This window comes from Saimiri boliviensis, chromosome 8, assembly GCF_048565385.1.
Source record: "Saimiri boliviensis isolate mSaiBol1 chromosome 8, mSaiBol1.pri, whole genome shotgun sequence".
Classification (NCBI taxonomy): domain Eukaryota; kingdom Metazoa; phylum Chordata; class Mammalia; order Primates; family Cebidae; genus Saimiri; species Saimiri boliviensis.
The window spans coordinates 124,421,041-124,434,644 of NC_133456.1; the positions used below are offsets into that span (position 1 = coordinate 124,421,041).

A 13,604-nucleotide genomic window follows, 5' to 3' on the forward strand; every position below is an offset into this window, starting at 1 on the left:
TTTATCAAGAGAATATCACCATCTTAAAAAATATATGTTCTCACCAATAGTGTACAAAAGTTCCCTTCTCTACATCATTGTCAATACTTGTTATGTTTTAACATTTGATAATGGCTAATCTAGCAGGTGTGAGGTGATATCTCATTTGATTTCAATTTGTATTTTTCTGATTATTAGAAATGTTGAACATTTTTCGTATATCTGTTCGCCATTTGTATGTCTTCTTTTGAGAAATGCCTATTTAAGTCCTTTGCCCATTTTTAAATAGGATTTTTTTTGTTTATTGAGTAGTTTGAGTCCCTTATATATATTGGGTATTAGCCCCTTAACAATGTGCAATTTTCAAATGTTCTCTCCTGATCTGTGGGCTGTTTCTTCACTCTATTGCTTCCTTTGCTGTGAAATTTTCATTTAGATGCAATCCCATTTGTTTATTTTTTGCTTGTATTGCCTGTACTTTTGGGGTCATACTCAAGAAATCACTGCCTAGACCAATGTCATAAAGCGGTCTCCCTAGCAGTTTTATAGTTTCAGGTCTCACATTTAGGTCTTTTATCTATTTTGAGTTGGTTACTGTGTAAGGGGTAAGATAAGTGTCCATCTTTATTCTTCTTCTGTATGTGCCAATTTAGGTTTCACCATTTATTAAAGAAACTGTCCTCTCGCCATTGTGTGTACTTGGTATCTTTGTCAAAAATAGATTGACCATAGATGTGTGTGTTTATTTCTGGGCTCAATCCTACACCATTGATCAATGTTTCTGTTTTTATCCCAGTATCATACTGTTTTGTTACTAGAACTTTGTAATATATTTTGAAATTTGGTAGTGTGATGCCTTCAACTTTGATCTTTTTGATCTAGATTGTTTTGGCCATTTAGGATCTTTTGTGCTTACAAATGTTAGGATTAACTTTTTCATTTCTGTGAAGAGTGATGTTAGAATTTTGATAGGAATTGCATTGACTCTGTAGATTGGTTTGGGTAATATGACTTTTATCAATGGTAATTCTTCCAATCCATGAACACAGGATACATTTACATTTATTTGTGTCATCTTCTGTTTTATTCATCAACATTTTATAATTTTCAGTATACATATCATTCACTTCCCTGTTTCAATTTACTCCTGTTATCTTATTTTCTAATGCTATTGTAAAATGAGATTGTTTTCTTAATTTCTTTTTTGGATAGCTCATTGTTAATGTATAGAAGTACTACTCATTTTTGTAAGTTGATTTTGTATCTTGAAGCTTTACTGAATTTGTTTATGCTAACAGCTTTTTGGTGGAATGTTTAAATTTTTTTGCGTCTAAGATCAAATCATCAGCAAACAGATAATTTCACTTTTTCCTTTCCTATTTGGATATCTTTTCTTTCTTTCTCTTGCCTAACTTCTCTGGCTAGGACTTTCAGTACTATGCTGAACATAAGGATGAGAGCAGGCATCCTTACTTTGTTCCTGCTCTTAGAGAAAAGGCTTTCAATTTTTCACTGTTGAGTGTGTTAGCTATGGAATTGTCATATATGGACTTTATTATGTTGAGAAACATTCTATATGAAATTGATTAAGAGTTTTATTATGAAAAGACGTTGAATTTTTTCAAGTATTTTTTTTTGAGACAGGGTCTCACTCTGTTGCCCAGGTTGAAGTACAATGGCACAATCTCTGCTCACTGCAACCTCCACCTCCAGGGCTCAATTGATCCTCTTGTCTCAGCCTCCTGAGTAGCTGGGACTACCGGCATGCGTCACCACACCTGGATAATTTTTATATTTTTTTTTGTAGAGATGGAGTTTCACCGTGTTGCCCAGGCTGGTCTTGAAGTCTTGGGTTCAAGCAATCCTCTTGCCTCAGCCTCCCAAAGTGCTGCAATTACAGGTGTGAGCCACTGTCCCTGGCTTGATCACGTAGTTTTTGCCCTTTATTCTGCTAATATAGTGAATCACATTGATTGATTTGTGTTTGTTCAACCAATCTTGCATCCCAGGGATCAATCACACTGAGTTATTATGAATGATACTGTTAATGTTCTGCTGAATATGGTTTGCTGTTATTTTGTTGAGGATTTTTTATCTATGTTCATCAGTGATATTGGCCTGTAGTTTTCTTTTCTTGTATATATCCATGTAACTAACTACCATCCCTACTAAGATATGGATATATCTCAGAGATATCATAGGTTTAGTTCCAGACCACTGCAATGAAGTGAATATTACAATAATTTTTTGGGTTTCCCATTGCATATAAAAGTTATGTTTAAACTATATTTTAGTCTATTGTCTGCAATCACATTATGTCTAAAAAACCATTGTACATATCTTAACAGAAAATACTTTGGCCAGGTGCAGTGGCTCATGCCTGTAATCCCAGAACTTTGGGAGGCTGAGGTGGGGAGATTACTTGAGGTCAGGAGTTCAAGACCAGCCTGGCCAACATGGTGAAACCCAGTCTCTACTAAAAATACAAAAATTAGCTGGGTATGGTGGTACACATGTGTAATCCCAGATACTCAGGAGGCTGACACTGGAGAATCGCTTGAACTCAGGAGGCAGAGGTTGCAGTAAGCAGAGATTGCCCCACACTGCACTTCAGCCTGAGTGACAGAGCAAGACACCATCTCAAAAAAAAAAAAAAAAAAAAAAAAAAAAAAAAAAGAAAGAAAGAAAGAAAGAAAATATTTATTGCTACAAATGCAAATGATCATTTGGACCTTCAGTGAGTTGTAATCTTTTTGCCCATAGAGGTTCTTTCCTCAATATTAATGGCAACTAACTGATCAGGGTGGTGGTTGCTGAAAGTCACGGTGGCTGTGGAAATGTCTTACCGTAAGACCATAACAATGAAGTTTGCCACATCAACTGACTCTTCCTTTTATGAAATATTTTTCTGCAGCATATGATGCTGTTTGATAGTGTTTTACTCACTATAACTTCTTCCGAATTTGGAGTCAATCCTCTCAAACTCTGCTGCTTGCTGTTTTATCAGCTAAATTTATGTGATATTCTAAATCCTTGCTTTTGATTTTAACAGTGTTTACAGGATCTTCACCAGGAGTATATTTCATCTTAAGAAACCACTTTCTTTGCTTATCCAGAAGAAGTAACTCCTCATTTGTTCAAATTTGATCATTGCAACAATTGATTTTCATCTATAAGCTCTGCTTCTAATTCTGGTTCTTTTGCTATTTCTACCACATCTACAGTTACTCCTCCACTGAAGTTTTGAACCCCTGCAAGTCATCTATGAGGGTTGGAATCAACATATTCCAAACACCTGTTAATGTTGGTATTTTGGCTTCTCCTATGAATCACAAATATTCTTAGTGGCATCTAGGATGATGAATCCTTTCCAGAAAGTTTTCAAGATAGTTCTCCCTGATCCATGAGAAGAATCGCCATCTATGGCAGCAATAGTCATACAAAATGTGTTTCTTAAATAATAGGACTTGAAAGTCAAAATTACTCTTTGATCCATGGGCTGCAGAATAAATGTTGTATTAGTGGGCATAAAAGTATTATTCTTCTTGTATATCTCACTAGAGCTCTTGGGTGACCAGGTACCTTGTCGATAGCAGTAATATTTTGAAAGAAATATTTCTTTTCTGAGCAGTAGTTCTCAACAGTAGGCTTAAAATATTCAACAAAGAATATTATAAACAGATATGCTGTCATCTAGGCTTTGTTGATCTATTTAGTCAGAATACATTTAGAATAATTCTTTTTTTTTTTTTTTTTTTTTTTTTTTGAGACAGAGTTTTACTCTTGTTGCCCAGGTTGGAGTGCAATGACATGATCTTGGCTCACTGCAACTTCCGCCTCCTGGGTTCAAGTGATTTTCCTGCCTCAGCCTCCTGAGTAGCTAGGATTACAGGCATGTGCCACCATGCCCGGCTAATTTTTTATATTTTTAGTAGAGATGGGGTTTCTCCATGTTAGTCAGGCTGGTCTTAAACTCCCAACCTCAGGTAATCTACCTGCATTCGCCTCTCTGAAAGTGCTGGGATTACAGATGTGAGCCACCGCACCCAGCAGAATAATTCTTAAGTGTTCTAAAATTTTCAGAATGGTAGATGAGCATTGGCTTCAATTTAAAGTACCAGCTGCATGAGCCCCTAACAGAAGAGTCAGTTTATGTTTTGAGTCTTTGAAGCCAGGCACTGACTTCTACTCTGTAGCTATGAAAGTCCCAGATGGCATTTTCTTTCAATAGAAGACTGTTTAGTTTATATTGGAAGGCTATTGTTGGCTGGGCATGGTTGCTCACATCTGCATTCGTCGACACTTTGGGTGGCTAAGGCTGGAGGATTGCTTGAGCCCAGGAGTTTGAGATCAGCTTGGGTAACACAGTGAGACCCTGCCCCTATTAAAAAATATTAGCCAGTCATGGTGGCATGTACCTGTAGTCCTAACTACTCCTAAGGGTGAGGCAGTGGGATCACATGAGTTTGGGAGTTCAAGGCTGCATTGTAATATGATCATGCCACTGTACTCCAACCTGAGTGACAGTGTAAGACCCTGTCTCAAAAAAAAAAAAAAAAAAAAAAAAAAAAAAAAAAAAAAAAGCACAAAGAAAAGAAAAGCCACTGTTTTTTTTTTTTTTTTGAGACGGAGTTTCGCTCTTGTTACCCAGGCTGGAGTCCAATGGCGCGATCTCGGCTCACCGCAACCTCCGCCTCCTGGGTTCAGGCAATTCTCCTGTCTCAGCCTCCTGAGTAGCTGGGATTACAGGCACGCGCCACCATGCCCAGCTAATTTTTTTGTATTTTTAGTAGAGACGGGGTTTCACCATGTTGACCAGGATGGTCTCGATCTCTTGACCTCGTGATCCACCCGCCTCAGCCTCCCAAAGTGCTGGGATTACAGGCTTGAGCCACCGCGCCCGGCTAAAGCCACTGTTTAATGTAATTGCCTTCATCAGTTTTTACCTAGATCTTACCTAGATCTGCCAGATAATTTGCTGTAGCTTCTATATCAATACTTCCTTCACCTTGAATTTTTGTGTTATAGTGATGGCTTCTTTCCTTAAACCTCATGAACGAACCTCTGCTATCTTCCAACTTTTCTTCTGCAGCTTCCTCACCGCTCTCAATCTTCATAGAATTGAAGAGAGTTAGGGCCCTCTGGATTAGGCTTTTGCTTAAGGGAATGTTGTGGCTGGTTTGATCTTCTACCCAGACTTTCTCCATACCGGCAATAAAGCTGTTTTGTTTTCTTATTGATTATGTGTTCACTAGAGTAGCACTTAATTTCCTTCAATAATTTTTCCTTTGCTTTAACAACTTGGCCACTTGCTTCAAGAGGCACTGCTTTCAGCCTGTCTCAGCTTTAAATGTGCCTTCCTCACTCAGCTTTTCTAGCTTTTGATTTAAAGTGAGAGGCACATGACTTTTTCTTCCATTTGCACAATTACAGACCATTGTGGAGTTATTAACTGGTCTAATTTCAATATTGTTGTGTCTTAGAGAATAGGGAGACCTGAGGGAAAGGGGAGAAATGGAGTAATGACCAGTTGGTGAAGCAGTCAGAACACAGAACATTGATCAATTAACTTCAACTGTCTTACATGGGTGTGGTTTGCAGTGCCCCAAAACAATTACAATAGTAACATCAAAGATCAGTGATCACAGATCACCATAATGGATGTAACAACAATGAACAAGTCTGAAATACTGTAAAAGTTACCAAAATGTGACACAGAGACATAAAGCATGCACCTTCTGTGGGAAAAAAATGCTGCTGATTAACTTGCCCAGTGCAAGCTTGCCACAAACCCTCCATTTGTAAAAAAGTGCAGTATCTTTAAGGTGCAGTAAAGCAAAGTGCAATAAATGAGCTATGCCTGTGTAGAACAAACACCCTAGAAAATGGCCTGGCAGCTTTTTACAAAAAGTCAAATATACACCTACCATATGCCTCAGCAAATGAGTCCAAAGCATTCACCCACTGAAAAATTTTAAGCAGAGTATGACTATGTGGAGATTTTTTTGTATTTTTAAATAAAAAATTAACATGCAGTAAAATTGACTTTTTGCTGTACAGTTATATGAATTTTAACACATGCATGAAATATAGCTAACATAAATCTGGATACAGAACAGTTCCATAACCCCCAAACTTCCTCATTCTATCCTTTTATAGTCACACCCTCCCCTACCTCTAATCCCTGGAAAATACTGATTAGTTCTTCATTACCACAATTTTGTCTTTTTGAGAATGTCATGTCAATGGAATCACATAGTATGTAACCTTTTGAGACTGGGTCCTTTCATTCAGTATAATATCTTTGAGTTTCATCCAAATTGTTCTGTGTATCAAAAGTTTGTTCCTTTTTATTTTTGGACAGTATTCCATTGTAACAATATGCCACAGTTTACTTATTCATCTGTTGATGCACATTTTAAAAAATTTGAAAGCAATCCAGTTTATCAATATTTGAATGGTTAGTAATTTGTGTCTTGTCAAAAAAAAATTGCCTATGTCGAGGTCATTAATATATTCACCTATGTTTTCTTTAAGCTTTTTGCTTTGATAGGCTTATGGGTTTTGTTTTTAAGGCTAGGTCTGTGTTGATTTGGGTCTTCCAGGATGCATATGCCAGATGGAATTATAAGTGAAGGAGATTTGTAATTGTGAAAGTTAAAGGAAAGAGCAGGAGTGGCAGATAAAACTTTCGGACTGTGATGCTGGTCTGCTACCTGTGAAAAGAGTGGGGAAAAGAAAGAGATTATATAGAAAGAGAATCAGACTGTGGAGTGGCTCTGGGAATGTATTAGAAAGCCCAATGATCTCAAGAATAGATATTGTCCACAGAGGAGTCTCACACTAGCCAAAAACAGCAAATCTTTGCATCAATGCATGCTCAGACATCAGCTGGAGGATGCCTGGGAGGCAAGTGGTCTCAGCTCCAAAGCTATTAAAAAGAGAAATGACATCCATAGCTGGTAGCTTTCAATGGTCTATACTCTTTGTTGCAGATTCCTTCTTGAAGGGAGTTTTGTTTGTTTGTTTTTTTGAGACAGATTCTCACTCTGTCACCCAGGCTGGAGTGCAGTGGCGTGATATCAACTCACTGCATCCTCTGCCTCCCAGGTTCAAGTGACTCTCCTGCCTCAGTCTCCTGAGTAGCTGGGATTACAGGCATGCGCCACCGCACCCAGGTAATTTTTGTATTTTTAGTAGAGGCAGGGTTTCACCACATTGGTCAGGCTGGTCTGGACTCCTGATCTCGTGATCCGTCCACCTTGGCCTCCCAAAGTTCTGGGGATTACAGGCATGAGCCACTGCGCCTGGCTGTGCCCGGCCTCTTGAAGGGAGTGGTAAGTGGCATCTTTTCATGTCTTCTACAGTCCTCTCTTTGCTCTACATGTATTTGTCCTTACATATTTGGGGTGCACCTCCTCTGTAGCTCTTGTTGCCTTCAGGCCAGGTTTGCTGTGCTTGCTCATTCGTAGTCACAACTGGGCAAGGAACTACCAAGAGGAACTCAAGTCAATCATCTGATTTTCACACATATTCCTCCCCACCACCATTGTCTAACATTACCTCTACCTCATCGTGCTTGTCACTGTATCCTAGACTACCAAGACTGTGACTCCTTTTTCAGCCTTATGGTTCCTGGAAACAAGTCCAGAGTATCCATGTGGCAGCTGTAGCTTGTAGTTCAGTAGGAAGCTTGTTATGCCTCTTTCGGGGACCAAAATGTCTAAGGTTTTGAAGTCCAGGATTGCAGGAAGAGACGTACGAAGCACCTTAGTGGTTACTGGAAGTGATGCTAGCTGGAATATTTCCTGCCTTCATCCTTTGTCTCCAGATCCGTGTATTTCACTGGCTGTTCAAGAATGGAAGGGACTCAACATAATAAACCTGCCATCAAGCAGCTATGTGGCCTTTTGAAGGAATAGTGTCATACAAGAATACTAGTTTCTGCTGCTGCCATGGTGGACACTGAGAGGCAACAGTAGCTAGATTGGCCTTGGTAAGAGGGAGTCCATTCTTTAGGTCTCATGTGTAGCATCTATCTCTGCTACTGCAACCACTTCTTTCACATAGCTCTGTGGTCTAGGGTGGCTGAAGATAAAGATTGGCTAACATTAGCTGGCTGAATTATTTTGTCCATCAAGTTGTTCTGTGCTTCCTCTGCGGTGGATGCCATCTCATGGGAAATTACATATGATGTGAAAAATTTCATATGTCTAGCCACAGGTGCCACATGCCTCTACCTATGATCTCCTTGTCTCTGACCTTTCAGTCCATTTCCTTCCAAATCCTTGATTAGCAGGACAAGCCACTTGCCACCAACCAAGAGTCCATAGGTAGTCCATATATGAGTGTCATTTTGAGCTACTTCACACAAAGCGGGTGAGTTGAGACACTGCTCACAGCTTCTCAGGAAAAGTTTTCTTCAACAGTTGTTCAAGACTGTCCCTCGTTGTGGTTATAATGCAGCCACCATCCATTTTTGTCTTGTATTGTTACACCTAGACAACCTATCTGGAAGCTAACCTCTTAATTTTCCCTTTTCTTCAACTGGTAGTACAGGACTCCCATAAAGTCAGACGTGAGCTGAGGTGAGGGGCCCTGGTACAGCTGTGGTGAGTGACATGGAGGTACAGACTACCTCCTCATGTAATCCCAGATGTACTTTTTATATCTTATGATAAAGTGATGCTTCGTTTACTCACATTTATTACTTGATAGACCTGATAGAACCCAATTAATAATGGGCACTTTTTGACAAATACATTCTAGAGGGTGGAAAATAAACTCTTCCAAGATTCTGAGACTCACCACTTCAGTAAATATTTCAAAGAGCTGATGATCAAAGGCATGCAGAGACATCGTCCTTAAAACATGTCTTTTTTGGTTATTGTTGCATCTCCTCCTGCTAGTGTTTCTCAACCTTTTTGTTATTAATGCCCTGGCAAAAAAAACTTTTTAGACATTTTACCCATAATTACCGCTTCATCATGGAATATTGATAGCACAGATGTACTATATATTTGTTCATGTAGTGTGGCCTTTGGAAGACTAGAAGACCACATAAATCATTATATACCATTTTTTGCCCCCTTGGGGTGGTATTACTCCTAATAAGAATCCATGTCCTACTACAGAGAAGGAAGTGCAATGTCATGGGTCTCTTTGGGTTGTGGAAGCAATACATTCCATATCTCCAAATGTTAATCCAGCAGATAAAACATGACATGGAATGCTGCCACGTTTGAATGGGGCTTAGGACAGAAAATGTAGCAGGTCCAGGTTGTGATATAAGTAAGCTGTACTGCTGCTTTGAGCAAAACAAGCTGCCATTCTCTATGACTTTATGTCAATGAAGGATAAAGATGCAGCGTGGAGATTATGGCAAACCCAACTAGGAAAATAAACAATTTAAGGAGGTGCTCACTCTCAGGTTGTGCTAGTACAGGCTCAACACCTGACAGTGAGTGCTTAGATTTTTCACGGAAGATGCTTGCTTGCCCAAAGTCCTGTCCTTGTCCCTGTGGGTCAAACTTTCTGGACCACTCCTGACCTTGTTGGTTGTTAAGGTAATGCAAGTTACTACTATATTTTGTTCTAGAACCTTTGTAGATTTAGGTTTTACATTTATGTTTATGTGTCAATATATTTATGGAGGTGTTGGAAGATAACTCACCATAAAGCTTATGTTTTTGCATATCTTCTGAGCAATTGTATTTGTAGCTTTTTTCTAAACTATCTTTTCAAGAATGCCCGTATAGCAAACAACTTTGGAAAATAGAGTCTTTCCGTCTGGCGAAGAAGGCAGGTTTGTTGGCTATTCATAATAAAGACAATGTTTTCCACTGGAAAAAGGTTGAAAAGGTTTTCTAGCAATGGTTTTTAGAAAATACTGGGGTTTCCTAAATAGGGTTCCTCTTGGGTAATGCAACTCACTGAGTGTGCTCTGAGGGAATCAGGGCTTGAAGAACCAGCACAAATGTTACTCTGACTCCTGCTATTGCTCTGATTAATAAATTGTTCTTTATCTCTGGCCCAGGAATCTCATATCTCCTGTCAGTGTCTATGAATTTGTGGCATGCTAACTTGTTTTCTAGCAAGGTAAAATTACAGACTCTTAATGATTCTTACCAGTTTTGGTAACAAACATGGAATCCTGACAAGACATGGCTTTCTGTAATAAGAAAGACAAAAGCCTTCCCACAGTTATGAGGAAAGTCTGTAGGATTTAGTAGCAACCATATTATTCAAACTGTCTAGTCAATCAAGCAATAAGTGATCCTCCCCTCTTTTATTCTGCTTCCAAGGAGGAACTAGGGAGATGGCTGCAGGCTGAGTACTGGAAAGTAGGTTCATGGAGGTGGGGGCAGAAGGGTGAATCCAATGGTCAGTGTCACTCCCATTCCATTGTAACAAGGAGCACTAAGATCCATCCTGGGTTAGAGGACGGTTCTGATGCTTTTCAGACAATAGTTACAGAGATGTGCATCTATGCTACATGCAAAAGGAGAGAGAAATTATAGAGGTCTTAAGAACTTTGGCTTGTTAGTTTGGGAGATGAAAGAGAGACAAACACGATGTTTCTTAAAGAGGAATGGCAACAGCAATGGCAGCCTCTTAAAGTTCAACTCCTCCTGAATTCTGTCAGGCCAGTATCAGATCTTTGGAAGGTGACAGTATGAGTTTTCTTGAAGTAGGCTCTGGTTGCTGCAAGGGTATCTGGCCTCTCAGTAAGAGATTCCTGAGACAGAGAACCTGCCATGGGAAACCAGAGATGAAGCAATATCTAGTATTCAGGCTCTTACTATCCTGCTTTGGGTTGATACTCTCCACCTAGTCCCCTGACACTGACCCATAAAAGCCAGAAGTGAGGGACATAATGAGTCTTTATACATTTTATAAAAATTCCCTTGTCACTCTTGCTCGACTGACTCTTTGAGGTGAAAAGTTTAGGTGAGATTAGAAGCATGATTGGAAAGACGTTATCGTTACTAGAATGGAACACATTAATTTTGTGACAGTGTTAGAGACAGAGAGAGACCAAGACCTAAGAACTTGGAAAGGCACTGGGGATAAAGGCACATTAGTATTAATATTCTTTTGTTTTTTTAGAACTGATCCTGGAGCTTTCCCTCACAAAGGAAAATGGCCTGGTGCAGCTTTTGCAAACTGTTTCAAGTCCTTGTATTTAACGGATTCCTGGGTCTGTTATCCTCTGCCTGATGACTTTGATCACAATTTGATTACTATTATCTTATTTCTTCTGAGAATTCTATCAGAAATAGCAGTGAATGGCCTCAGCTTCTTCACTTCTCATGCAAAACTTGGATGTATTGCCTGTAGACAGTCCCATAGCTGTCACTTAGATCTATTTTGTGGCAGTAGATGAATGCCACCCAGCTGTTGTTATAGCCAAACAGGACAGATTGGACTGACTTCCATCATGTGATACCTCCAAAAACAAGGACTCTCAGTTATTCAAACTGAACTAGGAATCCTAAGGTATATCAGTGATTGGGGGGCCATATTGGAGGCATGGTCAACCTGTGTCTCATGAGTAATATGAGTGCTATTTGGGTGGAGGCAGGTGGCCAGGGGGTGCCCAGCAATTGCAAACAAGACTTTATTTCCAGGGCACTCAACACTCCCTATCTTCCTGCAATGTATACCTCCAATTTTGTTTTTCTTTTAAAAAGTCATTCTGGCTGTTGCAGATCCTTCCTATTTCCAAATGAATTTTAGCATCTGTTTGCAAATTTCTTCATAAAAGCCTGCTGGTATTTTCAATGGAATTGCACTGGATGTATAGATAAATTTGGGGAGAACTGATATCCTAACATTATTAAATATTCTCATTAATGAACACAGTGTACCTCCGTTTTTTAGGTCTTTTTATTTTTTATCGCTAATTTTTTATAGTTATCAGTGTAGAGCTTTTGCATATTTTTTGTCAGTATATCAATAAGTATTTCATATCTTTGATGCCATTGTGATATTTATTTTACTTTCTCATTGCTTATTGATAGCAGGCAGAAACAGATCTGATTTTCATGTATCGATCTTGCAACCATGCTAAATTAAATTCACTTACTAGTTCATTTTCAAAAATTTTATCAGAGTGTTTACATCGACCATTTGCCCTTAATAAAAAATCTTGTTTCTTTCTTAATAAAAAATCTTATGTTCCTTGCCTTTTTCCATTGGTTAGGACTTCCAGTGCAGTGTTGAAAAGATGTTATGAGAGCAGGCAGCCTTGCCTTGTTCTTCATTGTAGAGGGAAAGCAGTTGATCTTTCACCCTTAAGTTTCACCATGATGTTAGCTATGGGTTTTTCACTGATGTGCTTTAACAGGCTAAGGAAGTTTCCTTCTATTTTAAGTTTGCAGAGTTAAAAATCTGGAATGGATGTTGGAATTCATCACACACAATTGAGATGACTGTGAGGGTGTGTTTCTCTGTGTGTGTGTGTGTGTGTGTGTGTGTGTGTGAGAGAGAGAGAGAGAGAGAGAGAGAGAGAAAGTATGATAAATTATTAATTTTCATATGTTAATGCAACTTTGCATTTCTGGGATAAATCTACTTGTTCCTGATGTATTATCCTTCTACACATTGTTTGGTTCAATTTGCTAAAATTTTTAACAGTTATTGCATATCTGTTCATGGGAGGTATCGACTGATAGTTTTTTCTTATAGTGTCTTTGATATTTGTACCAGAATAATGTTACCTCATAGAGTGAGTTAGGAAGTGTTCCTGGATCTTCTGTCAATTCCCTGGATGCAGTTGTATAAAATTGGAGTTCTTTCTTTAATGTTTTATATTACTCACTAATGATGCCATCTGGGCCTGGAGTTTTCTTGGGAAAATATTTTTATCTACAAACTTAATTTCTTTAATAGATATAGTACTATTCAGGAGATCAATTTTTTTTCTTGAAGGATCTTTGGTGGTTTATTTCTTTCAAGAGATTTATTCATTTTGTCCAATCTAATCTGATTATAATGTGTCTTGTTTCCTTCTTGTTCCTTGTGCTTGGGGTTTATTGAGCGTCTTCGCTCTGTGGATTGTACTTTCCATCAAATTTTAAAAAATATTGAAAACTCCACATATATGTACAGCTGGCCCTCTCTATCCATGGGTTCCACATTCATGAATTCAACCAATTGTGGATCAAAAGCATTTGAAAGAAAATGGATGGCTGTGTCTATACTGAACCTGTAGAGACATTTCCCCCCTAGTCATATATTGTCTAAATACAGTACAACAACTATTTACATAGACGTTATATTGTATTAGGCATTATAAGTGATCTAGAAATGATTTAGTCTGATTTAAAGATGATATGAGGATATGCATAGGTTATATGCAAATACTAACTCATTTTATGTAAGGGACTTCAGCATTCATGGATTTTGGTCCAGGAACTAATTCCCCATGAATACCAAGGGACGACTATATGTTATGTCAAACTCAAAGTTGTTCCATGGCTAACAAAAATCCTGATAATATTTTTCCAAAATTTTTTCTCCTTTATTCTGAATGGTTTCTCTCACTATGACATCAGGTTCATGACTCTTTTCCTTTGTAATTGATAATTTATTAACCACTTCTCATTCAGTGTGTTTTTCAT

The 13,604-nt window shown here is 38.5% G+C and overlaps 1 protein-coding gene across 1 annotated transcript in view; it reads left to right on the forward strand.

The window, feature by feature from the left end:
• The window catches only part of CCDC7 (coiled-coil domain containing 7), a 107,452-nt gene that overhangs the window by 14,363 nt on the left and 79,485 nt on the right, over nucleotides 1-13,604 (forward strand). The window lies entirely within an intron of this gene.